Here is a 12,979-nt window from a genome sequence, read left to right as displayed (position 1 = left end):
AAGCTAGACACTACTCCACACAGCCAGGGTGAGGAATTTGAACCAAATTGAAGATTGTGAATGAACTACTAACCTTTTCAATGTTCCCTTAAGATTGTTTGTGTGCATACAGTTCTGATAAGACAGACTTTAAACAAAGACAGTTTACAAAGACATACACACAGGATACTGAGCTCAACACGCATCTCCAGAAGAGTTAGATATTCCTCAGCTGATGCTCTGTCCACTAAACCCTCTGGGTGCATCTACATGTGCAGTAATGCAACACGATAAATTTCAGAGCCATTTGAACCAGAGTACACTGTTCCTGGGTACATCATCTACATGTGTGCCCAGCAGCAATTTGAGCTGGGGCAGAGCAGCCCTGGGCTGGCAGGGGATATGGGGGGTCAGCCTCAGGCTCTGGGTGGTGGCATTGGCCAGTGGAAAGGCTAGCAGGACCAGTGGTCTGGCCTCTGGCTGGCTGTGCTTACTGGGGACAATTTGCACCCAGTGGTCACCATCTACAGGTATGTTTGATCACACTCGGTGACTCTGCTATAAGATAGTACTATCCAGGAGTGTGCTTCCAGAGACAGACCCAACCCAGACCTTGCCCCAGAAAGTGATCAGGCCACCAGCTGCTTCCCAAATAAAAATGTTGGTAAAGAAAAGTTAAATTTGAAAGGGCATTTCTATGGTATACTATGCAAAAGTGGTATAAATAATCATTAAATCAAATGAAAATTAATTTCCTGCCCAGCCAGATTTCTGATATGCTGTTCATTCCTTAATAAATATAAAACATATCATAAAATGTAGAAAATGTGGGAAGCAGAAGAAAAGCGTAGAGCAACTATTATAAATGCAAAAGGGCTTTTGTCAAGTCAAATAGGAAGAGGTAGGAATTTTGCTTGAAAATCTTTGCAATTTTTTAATCAGAATTTTGAAATGTATTTTTGAGTTGTGCTTTTGCCACTGTAACTATGTTCCAATCTCCACCTTGTCTGTTTGCAAAAATGTATGCATTTTTAATATTTTTTTGTCCTCAAAAATACATTTAAAGTGACTTTCTTTCCACTAGCAGACAAAATAGTATATAAAGGCAGTATCCAGCAGGTATGAGTAACAGCATATGAAATAACATGAATGTACAGTGCAGAAGGGGAAAATAAGGTGCTGTCAATGTTACTGCTTCTAAAGCCTTGTAAATGGAAAAGATCAGCTTAATAATTGTAAGATTTTTCTGAATTGTTTGTATGTATCTTGTTCAGTTGCAGTACACATGGGTTTTCTACTTACTGTGATGATCACAGGAACCTAGCATTTTAGGATCTCTGAAATGTGTGGGGCCCAGAAGTGGCTCACATTTGCAGGTCAGTCTGGAATTTAATGTGAGACTAATATCTACTATGCTCTGTGGTCTTGTCTGAGGAAAGCATTTAAACAGCTGGGCATTTAGTCAATGGGATTATTATGTACTTAGTTTTAAGCATGCACTTAAGTCCTATTAAGTTTAAATGAGACTTTAATAAAAGCTTAAAGTTTCATTTGAGTCAATGAGACTTAAACACATGCTTAACTTTTAAGCATGTGCTTAAACTGTAGTTTGGCTTTTGATTGGCTGAAGGACTTGTATAGGTCCTGAATTAAAATGTAATTTTTGAGAAATATATGAGAACATGCATAAAGTGCATGCTTTAACCAGGAGTTATTGTTATGTAATAGCCAGAGTCTTTTATTAAGTGGTGTCATTTATATCTGGCTTTATGGGTAGCCCTACTAATACTGCAGGATGAAATAGTGGTAAATTGTTAATAAACCAACTGACTGGGATTACACCCAGAAGCAAAACACTTTGCAAATATCTGGGAAGAAATGAAGCTACAATATTAGTGGCTCATCATATTGCCACTGATAATACTGGACTTTGAACACTGCAGAAATGCTTAGATATAGGTAAGATATTTATTTTCAAAGTAACAGAAATGCACCTTTCAAGGGTATATTGTTACAATGACTTTATTGCTACTATGCTGAAAGCTGATACAGATGTAATTATTTTCCTGATTATTTTCTGTTAGTGCAGTGGAGAATGACACCTATTCTGACTGACTTAGTAGATGTTCTGTTTTTTCCACAATCAAGGAAGAGTTTATCCATATAAACTTTCACAAGTACTCTGCTGTCTTTGGAACAAGCTGATTTCTGACATACCTATTTTTTTTTTCTTTTTAGCAGTGTATAATGGTCAGCCAGCTGATAATTTGACTGAAAGGCCCAGTTTGTAAAAAAATATTATAATGAAAGATTTTTGTATCCTACTGTCAATGTAATGTTGAATCTGTTCTGGGGAAACATGAGATCCAGGAGATTTGGTTTACTTTTATATTCATTTGCTCCAAGGTGGGCTCGGTTACCTCCATTACTACACTGTTCAAATTCTCATCTTAAACAAATTTCAGCCCAAAGCAAATTTCAACAGACGGGTTACAGGCTTGATAAAATCGAATTTATAATAGAAATGCTGAAAAGACTCTTAAAAGGCACAATAATAAACAATTTTGAGCAAACTGCAATAAAACCAATTAATGTTAGAAGCGTGATTTTATTTTATTGTTTTATGTCCTAAACTTTTGTAACACATCTTGAATTGTATTCAAAGTACTTTGGGTTTTAATTTATTCAGTCAAATGTCAAGCCAGCCTTGTTTATCCTGTGGATTACATTTGTGCTCACTGCAGAATTCACTAACATTTTGATTTCTAATTATTGTTTTTATCCATGTGGTAGGATGTTTTGCGTATTACCTTATTATGACCAGTGGACAGTTAGAAATACAATTTCCATTTTCAGTGGACAGTTAGAAATACAATTTCCATTTTCATAGGCATTTTGTGTTGGAAAGTGAACATCTTGTATATTGTGTGCTTGTCTAGTATATTTGCATATCTTTTTTATTCTGCATGTTAGAGACTTTCCTGATTTAATATATACTTTATTAATGGCTAAAAAACTTACTGATGCATTGTATTTAATTCTTTGGTACCGAGTGTCTGTACATTGTATTGTATACAAAATAGTGATATATAGTACAAAGTAATTGTATACTTTGGAGGTATGTAAATAGAGTTTCATGAATGCTGGTTTTGTGGTAGAAGGACTTATTTAGGCAGGATGCAAAACTCCCCACAGTGGAGCTCTTTAGAGGAAAACTGATGCAAATATGCACCTAGCTTTTCTTGTGACACAGTTTTTGGTTCTGTATAATTCAGGGGAGAAGAACAGTAGTCATTTTCTTCTGCAACCTCAGCTAAGAAACAGATGGGCTTTGAAGTGAGGTAGTTGTATGTACATGCACAAGTGGGTTTTTGCTTCTTAGGCTGTATCTATATAATCAGCCTTATATGTTTGATCATCATGGCTGTTTGTGCTCTCTGTGACTGACGTGTAGAATGGAGATACTGACCATGGAAGACTAAAAGTGAAGGTCTTAGCCTCTTTAGCATTATTCCGAAGAGCCCATGTTCCATAAAAATAGGCTGGGAAAAACAGCTGATTTGGGTGCGTGAAAGAGAGCACTATGGCATGTCTCACCTTTTCCATGATGTTATACTATATTATCACCTCTTCTCTTGACATCCAGGGCAGATCCAGAGTGGATGTAGTGGTGTGGCCTCACCTTCCTTTCTGATCATGCAGCAAGAGGAGCAATCAGGGACTTTAAGTCCCCAATGAAGGTAAAAATTCCTTCTTTCCTTCCTACCATGCTCAGAGGCATGTTTCCTTCCTTCCCTTCTGGTTCTGTCCCCTCCCTTTTCCTCCTCCTCCACCACTGCTGCTGTCCCCACTGTCTCAGGGGCAAGAGGAGCTCCTGTCTTCTTCCAGCCAGGTTACATGGGGCCTGGGCTCAGCCTAGGACAGCAGCAGCAGGCCAAATGGGTTTCCCCTTCCTGCTTGATCCCATGGGGTTATTTCCCACCAGCCTGAGAGAAAGTGCAGAGTGGAGGAACCTATCCATTCACTGCTGCTACAGCTGCTGCTGTCCCAGGCTAAGGCCAGTTCCCATGGAACAGCTCTGGAGCTCCCCTTACCCCTAGGACAGTGAGGAGAAACCAAAACCTGTGGGTTCACTTCTACCTAGATAAGGTCTTGAATATTTAATGCAGCTCAGCCTTTATCAAGTCAAATATATATATGGATATATGTACCAAATTTACTAACAGCTAAGAACATTTTTTCCCACCATTTTGTTGTTGGCTGGCATTTTCAAGTGACTAAAAGTATTAACTGTCTTAGTTGCTGGGTTTCCACCTTGAGACCATAATACCTAGTTATTATCAGACATTTTTCCATTGGTCCAAAACATATTACGAGGTCAGCACCATGTAACCATTTAATAGGTAAAACAGAGGCACTGGTAGAAGAGTGACTTACCTAAGGTTACATACAAGAGCTGTATTTTATCAAGTGTTGAAAAGCCTTTCTTATTGAAAAGCATACCCTTTTTAAGGTCTTTCAAACTGGGCACCTAATATCAGTAGCTACTTTTGTAAATTTAGGCCACTGCCTTTTCAAAATATATTTTTTGTTTTACTATAAAGTTTGCTTGTGTAAGATTAAAAACTCAGATGCCTGCCAGTCAGTGTTCCCTCTAAGTTGCACGATGTATATGGCTGTGCGGGTGTGCTCATGCCACGCTGCCAGGTGCAACTGCGCAGCCGCGCATGCCACACAGCTTAGTAGGGGTGTGTGAAGTGGGTCCTATTCAATTTCAAATTTGGCCTGAATCAGGGACAGTGATTCGATTACTTGGTTTGGATCACTGTCCCTGATTTGATTTGGTCAAATTCAAATCTGAAGACTCGATGCTGATTCAGAGAATTGTCTATTTGGCCATAGACACAGCTTTAAATGTTTTTTCTACATGCCTCGAGGTACCAGCATAGCTTGTGAATGCTGTGATGCTGGGGTGCAGGGAGCATCCCATAGGAGTGTGGGGGGGCCCTCCACATGCTTGGTGGTAAACCTGGAAGTGGACTGGAATTACTTCTGGTCCACTTCTGGGTCCACCAGGGAGCATGCTGGGGGGCCACCTGCACCTCCCTGGCTTGGCAATCAGCCACGGGGGGGGGACCCTGGGTGCCCCCCCAGACCCAGGAGGCACCAGTTGTCAAGCTGGCAGGCACAGGGGGCCCCCCCAGCGCGCTTCCTGGCTGACCCAGAAGTGGCCCAAAAGTGCTTCTGGGCCACTTCTGGGTCTGCTGCCAAGCATACTGGGGACCCCCCCCACACACACTCCTGTGGGGCATGCCATGCACCCCAGCATCGCAGTGTTCATGAGTTGCCTGCTACCTAGAGGTATGTAGAAAAAACATTTAAAGCTATGTATCTGTATGAATCTTTCCTAATCTCTCCAAATTGATTCGGAGGGTTCCAATTCGATTTGGACAGATTAAAGGGTCCTCTTTTTTGATTCAGATTTGGAGATTTGGCCACCAAATTGGGCCGAATCTCCACCAAATCAAATAAGGGACTGAAGCTTCGCACAGCCCTACAGCTTAGAGGGAAAGCATGATGTCATGTTTTAAATATGCCTTTACATAATAAAGGCCTTTTTACTCTTCCTTTTAAAGCAACTCAACTTTATTATTATTGTCATTATTGCTGTTGTTGTTAATAATACTAATGGTAATAATCAAAATGACAATATACTAATGCTGTTGCTAATTTTGGTATTAGATGTACAGGACTCTATAGACCAACTAGTTCTTAGATGTAAAAACTCTTAAAACACAGCATTTAGGCATCAGTTGTCCTAGACTCTAAAAAAGTTTTGATTGTGATATTCCCCATCGGCCTTTTCTTGTGGTTGGTCTTTAGGGTCCCACTTAGAGTTAAACCTATAATCTATATGAATTTTCCAAACATCCTAAAATACAAGAATCTTACCATGGTGAAAGAACTGATCAAAACAACACTTGTTTTCAATCACTTTTCATTTGATAGGTATTGAGCTTTTATTTTGTAAGAACGTTGGGCTGACACTCATTCCTTTACTCTCATACTAATTTAGGACCCAATCTTACAGTCTTTTCACATGCAAAATTCCCATTGCTGTCACCAGGAATTGTTCCTGCTGAAGAACTGCAGTAGCTAAAATCAGTTTTGAAAAAAATACAAGACGCTGCACTGCTACCATTGTGATTCATCTTTGCTATTCAATACATTTCTTATCAGTGCTAACACTGTACTGTGTGTATTAATGTAGTACATTTAAACATCAGCAGATGGGGCCCTTGTTTCCTTTGAAGAATGGTATGCATCTGAATTTTTTACTGTCTGTGGCAAGAATGAATTTTTCTTGTTATAGCACATTAAATTATTGTAGCCTATACAGTGGATATGGATCTAAACACACATCAGAACACCCCAAACTCTAGTGAGTGTTTCCAAATCTAAATAGAGATCTGAATTCCATGGCTGGCCTTGAAACACCTCAGCTCTAAACACCACCAAAGTTTTCTAGGGCTAGGAAACCAGCTCTGAATCTTGTGAGAGAGGCCCCCTTTGCTGTATTTTTTCATAAATCCTTATGCATATAAAGGGAGAAAGCATATTTATGGCTTATCTCCCCTAGAAGGAAGTAAACTTTGAAGCTATTTACAAATCAACCCCCAGATGAAACAGCATAAAGTTGTATCATGTATTGCAAAAACAAAACAAAAGTGAATGTTAAGATTAACAGTGGGCTTAACTCATGCTTCTTTGAAAAAGCACAGTGCCATATGTTGAAGAGTGGCACATCAGACCTAACTCTGAATTTCTTTGGTTTTGAATGGCTTGGATCATGGTGTATTTTAACTAGAGAGGGCCTTATACTTTGCTGTGTTACACCAGTTTTATATCATAGCTCCATTTATTCATCATGGTGGTGAGTGACCTCCTGGATTTGTATTTCTGAGCTCAGTTGTTTTGTTAATAGATTCTTCCACTGCCCTCCAGTGCATGCATTTTATTTTTAAGTGCTAAAAATGTATGAAAGATGAGGCAAGTTGTTTTGATGCCTTCACAAGTCATATGAGTATGTTTGCAAATACATACTCCTATTTTGCAAATGGGTATGTGATGGTTTGGAATGACTTTTTTTGCAGTTGTTAGTCTCTGTGGCTTAAATAAGCACAGTATTTGATGCTTATTTATATGTATTGAGCTATGCTTCAAACTGTATGTATTAAAATATACATTTTCATACACTGTATGTTTGTTATACTTACTTTTTAACAATCAGTCTCGCAGATATTTTTAAAAGTTCAGCATATTATGAAAATCAACATTGTTATTAGGAATATGAGGACTCCATTATTTTAATTGAATTGGATATGGTATTAGGGTGATATTTCGGGTTAACTTCCTACTAAGATTATTTCCCAGTTTAATTAGAAACAATGTGTGAGGCATAGTATTAGATAAAACATTTTAACTTGATATATATTTTGTTTATGCTTACAAACTTTGGCCTTGAAGTTTAACATTATGTATGGACTTGCCTTGTAAGGATCAGTTGTATAACAAAATTGTCCAAAAATGCATTTACATCTGGTAGTTTAATTATGAATAATGTTATCTCTGCATAGACCATTTGTTTTTCAGGGGCCAGTTTGAATAAATTTTAATAATGCTTTTGCAAAAAGTGGATGTCCTTTCTACAGAAAAAATGTGAGTGCAGTGCATTTGCACTTGAAAACTTGTATTTGTACACGTAATTTGGTTGCTGAATAATAGAATAGATAGCTACATCTTTCCTCTGTCTGCAAAATCAGCAACCAAATCAAACATGGAAGTGCTCATGTGACAAAATTTTTGCATGGTCCTTAGCTTTCATCCTTGGCAAGTATGGACTTTACTATTTAAGTTTTGATTTTTACATGCACATACTCAATCAAACAGTTAATCGATTTTAGCGGTCTATTTAGAGCACCATTTTTTCCCCTTGATTATGGATATGCAGTTCATATTAGCCCCAGACCGTATCGTTTCTGGTTGATAGTGATATTTTATCCCTCATTTATAGCAATTCTAGTTAGTAATGCATAAGGAAACTGTATTGTGAACTAAGTTTTTAATATCTGCTTTGGTTTGGATGTCTGGTCTTCAAACAAATCATCCCGTTAAAACATCACCTGGCACACTTATTCAAAGTAGTTGAAACAATTTTAATTTTGAACCTCAAATTTATATTTACTACTAATTTTCTATACTACATGTCCTGTCCATCTTTAGGTACATAGTTACAGATACTGGACCAAGTTCTACTCTTGGACATATACTGTAAATCCAGAGAAACAGCATTATTTGGAATTTATACTGGCATATAATCTCAGGCAAAATTTGGTCTTTATATTTATCATAAATGGTGATATTTGACTTGAGGGGAAAACTGACTTATACATTCACTAAATATACCAGCATTTTTTCCTAAAATGTCAGCAAATTATTTTTATGGCTAGTAAGAAATCACAATTTCAATTGGGCTTCAAAGTACTCAGTAAAAAAAATCCATATAGCGTTTTTTATATACGCATGTAATCACATATTTTTAGTTCCAAGCTTTACAGTGTGCATACAATATATTAAAAATGGAAATATTAACTGTGTAATATTTTATAGTGTATCCAATATTTAGTATGAAAAGGGGTTCAGTTCCAAAGCTAAAATGGAATTGTCTCATTTATATGATTCTTATCGTGTCCCACTGACATTTTTACTTTAACACATTTTTTTGTATTTTTCTTTTAACCATGTATTCATCTCCACTAAGTGTCTCACAAATTCTTTCAAGTGAGATCAAATGGAATTTCACTTCCTGTTATTTAAGAGTGGGCAAAACCATTGAAAATGATGGGTGCCTGAGTTTGGGGAGTAGCAGGAGGGACTTTAAGCTCAAGGAAAAAATCTCCCTTTAGAAGTATGGAGCTCAGCTTTAGTTGAAAAGGAAAGACAATGCAGCTGTTTAGAGAAGCTTGCATCTTTAGAAATGCTAATGATTGTGACTGAATTTCACTAGGAACTATTCTGCACATTGTGAAGTCAGAAAGAAAAAAAAAGATTTGAAGAACTAAGCCTATATGGAGACAAATATCTTATTTATAGTAAATTATCTCAACATCTCTATACCGGATCCTTAGTTTTGTGAGTAATCTTACTAAACAAGTACTTGTGTTGACATCAGTAGGACTAGTAATATGAGTTACTTGCACTACTATTTCTAGTTTTTGAGATTATTGGACAGTACATTATCTATATACCGTGTGTATATAAGAGAGAGATGTGTATATATCTATATATACACACATACTTATATATACTCTGATTTCAGTATACTAGATTTTATATATGTATGTGTATATGTGTGTGTGTGTGTGTACATACTGTGTGTGTGTATATATGTATGTACATATAAAATAAAGTGAATTGAACTCAAATTTATTTAATATATATTATATCAAATATAAAAATAAAGTATTGAAATCAAAATGTGAAAAGAAATGTTAAACCTCTTGGATAATCTCAGTTCTTTTCCATTTAAAAAAAGGAGTTTTGTATAAATATAACTGAGGGATTTGGGTTTTAGGACTATTAACAAAGCCTTCTTTACTTATATGGTCTATGCACAGAAGCTATGCAGTGGTGGAATCACTACTGTGGATTATGTGGTGACTTCATATTGACTTCAGCTAAATCAGTGAGATAAGGGCTGTATGGGGAATCACTGAGGGCACAGGTGTAACTCATGGCACTTCACAGAAAGCATCATGAGTTACAGTGACACCTCCCCACCCCGATCCAACAGATGTTGGCTGTTTGATTGGAGGGGAGTGCGATTGGGCTCCACTTTGGAGCCAATCCAGCAGAGAGAGGCTGCCTGTTTGCCTGTCTCACCTCAAGCCCCACCCCCCCAGCTCTTACCTGTTTTAGGATGGCAAAGACAAAATGAGCCACACCAGGAAGAAAAACCCACGCAGTTCATCAGCTCTGCTTATCTGCAGCTGGAGCCAGCATGGGCATGTGACATCAGTGGGGAACGCTGCCTGGTGGGAGTTACAAAAGCTGGCATTAAGAGGGAACTGGGGGAGGGGGAAGAATGAGAGAGGCAGTGGAGGCTGTAAAGATTCCCCACACCAGTTGCAGCCAGCACCGGCAGGCTAGTGGAGGTCCAGTGCAGGGGGAGATGCCAGAGTCAGCAGAGGCTGAGAAGACTCCCCACACTGGCTACAGACAGCACCTGGGCATAGAAGTGGAGCTGGCACAGGGGAGAGCCAAAGAGGACCTCAGCAGGAGCAAGAGACCGGAGCCATGCAGCAGGGCACACTGAGGCACAGGCTAGGGCTGGAGGGTAGAGGGGCTGGTTAGCCCAATGACCCGTCCCTTTTCTTTGTTTTTTTTTTAATTCTATTTTGAATGGTGCCTTTTCTTTTTTTTCTTTTTTCTCCTCCTTATTGCTTACTTCTTTGTTTCCTCTTGGCACAGGTTGTTATATAGAGTTCCTTTTTTTGTTTCGTTTTTTGTTGGTTGCCCATGATCCTTCAGCGGCGAGAGATGGGCAGTATTCCTAAGACAACAGCAGTGTAGAGCTGCCAAGCAACCATCAAGCTGCCAGAGAGAAGTACACCAGAGAGTTGGGTATCCAGTCGCCCAAAGTCCAACCCAGGAGAGTAAGACCAATGACTCAAAAGGGCACAAAGATCAGGAATTGAGGTAACTGGAAGGCAAATCACATAACATTGAGAGGCTTGTCTCAAGGGCTGGCGCATGGATGGGGTGGAGGGGAGGTGGAGCCCTGCATATATCTGCCGGGAGGTGTGATCATTCCTGAGGGACCCTCAACGGGGGATCCCTACCAGTGAAGATCCATCTGAAGTTGTGGCACAGAAGTTTTGGGGTTCTCCCGGGGTAATTCAGGGCTCCTTCAGAAGGTGCATGAAGCCTTACTGTGCCTGATATCCAGCGCATGCACCAGAGCAACACAGGAGCGGATATTCGAATCGAGGTGGGCATGCAAGGATTAATTTGTTCTGCTATTGGGCATTGTTAAAGAGCTCTGCAGCATGTACTTCTGTGAGGACATGGCTGTAGAGCACTTTCAAGGGGCCAGTCATGCAACAAATATAGCTTCTGTCCATGCCCTAAGGGAATGACAGTGCACTCAATTCCACTGGGAAAGTCTCCTAGGTAGAGGGGAGGGGTAGAGGGAAGCAGTTATGGACCACTTTACAGTCTTTACATGGAAAATGTATAAATTAGTTGTAGTTTTTTTATGTCTGATGCTTTGCATGTGTCTTCAATTTCCCTTCTGCTACTGTGGAGAAACCAGTGGCAGAGGGACAGGCAGTGGTGGTATAGGCAACCTGACCTCCACCCTTTGCCTCCCTACCATTTGTCTCCCCAGCAATGCCTACATCTCTGCAGGCTCTGCCCCCTAACATACCCCTTGCAGCTGCTCCCCACCTCTGCCTCTGTACAACCTTGCCATCCCCACACTGAATGAGGGAAAAAACCTTGTATTGATTTGAGTAAATAAGGTATATTATTCATCATGGAAATACAAAATTTCACAGAAGCAGAACTTTTGGTCTTGGTCTCTTGAATTATAACTTGCCGTGCTTCAATCCAAGAAGTTGTTGTTGTGGGCCCACCCTTTTTTGCCTATGTACGATGTGTCCAGAAGAGCTGGCATGTGCCTCTTGCAGCATCTCAAATCTCTTTGAGACGCTGCAAGAGGCACATGCAGGAACGGGAAAAGGGATATCCAGGGGTCAAAAGAAAATGGGGCAGGGCATGGTCCTGGACTGTACCCTGAGGCAACTGGAGGCTGGGTCCTCCACAGAGACACTCTGGCTGCCAGAGCATCTCTGTGGTTGGCCCTCACCCTGGTGCTGAAGCATGCTGCCTGCCTGTGCAGGACAGGCAGTGTGCTAGCAGCAGGGCTCCAGTGCCAGTAAGTAAAGGGTCAGGGGGGCTAGAGGAGGGGGGAGGGGACTATGAGGGAACCCCCTACTGTTCCTTCCAGCTCCCCCAGCCCCCTGATCCCTGCCCTGGCCAGCCCCACCCCTTGCCTTTTTTTTCTTTAAAGGTTCAGTGCCTGGGGTTGGGGGGCAGCCATCAGGGGGCTGGGGGTGCAAGTGGGGGCTGGGAAGAGCAACCATTGGGGGAGTCTGGGGGAGTGGGGGATGGGGCTCGGGACAGGCACTGGGGGGGCTACAGGAGCTGGTGGGGGATGAGGCCAGGCAGGGCAGCAATTGGGGGAGCTGGGGGGGCATGTGGGCCCTGCGGGGGGGTGGTAGCCCCTGTGGGGGTCATTTGGCTCCTGTTGGGGCTGTTGCCCCTGGTGGAAGACTGTTGCCCCTGTGGGGGGGGCTGTAGCTCTTGGTAGGGGACCATTAACTCTGTGGGGGGGGCTGTAACCCCTGTGGGGGGCAGCAAAACATATAGTTATTTAGAATTAATTTTATTATGATGATACAGACACTGCTAGGCATCCAAATTTCTTTAGCACTAGAGATATATCAATAAAACATGCCCAACTGATCAATCTCTCTCTCTCTCTCTCTCTCTCTCTCTCTCTCTATATATATGTGTGTGTACATATGTATGTATGTACATATATATTTGTGTGTGTGTGTGTGTGTGTGTGTGTATAGCGGTCTTTTGTTTTAATCATAGAAGAACATGGACTTCGGGGTATTTTACGGAGTGACTTTGGGATTTTTTTATCAGGGATTTTTCAGCTTTCCAATAGAGAAGACCAGAATTCCTGTTAGGGAGGCCAGTGGCAAGACCCTGCCTGCTCAGAGCTGGCATTTTGGACCCAGCTGAAGGTGGCTGACCTCCTGGCCAACTGGGGACAGAAGGACGTGCTTTGACGGTTCAAAGCAGGCCACCACACCCAGAACATCTTCTGGGTGATAGCTGCCCAGATGACCGGGCAGGGGTACACATG

General features: G+C 40.8%; 1 long non-coding RNA gene across 2 annotated transcripts in view; it reads left to right on the top strand.

The window, feature by feature from the left end:
• LOC149863664 (uncharacterized) overlaps window positions 1–12,979 on the top strand; it is a 251,301-nt gene that overhangs the window by 220,213 nt on the left and 18,109 nt on the right. Inside the window, exons 10-12 of one of the 2 annotated variants that reach the window (XR_016442482.1) lie at window positions 3,626–3,719; window positions 9,047–9,171; window positions 10,510–10,737. This is a non-coding gene — a long non-coding RNA (uncharacterized LOC149863664). The remainder of the gene's footprint in view (window positions 1–3,625; window positions 3,720–9,046; window positions 9,172–10,509; window positions 10,738–12,979) is intronic. The other variant, XR_016442483.1, reaches the window with a different exon arrangement.

Source organism: Crocodylus siamensis, chromosome 5, assembly GCF_052110815.1.
Source record: "Crocodylus siamensis isolate JL-2025a chromosome 5, ASM5211081v1, whole genome shotgun sequence".
NCBI classification, from domain to species: domain Eukaryota; kingdom Metazoa; phylum Chordata; order Crocodylia; family Crocodylidae; genus Crocodylus; species Crocodylus siamensis.
Note: the sequence above shows the minus strand (reverse complement) of the source record. Positions and strands in the feature narration are given on the sequence as shown.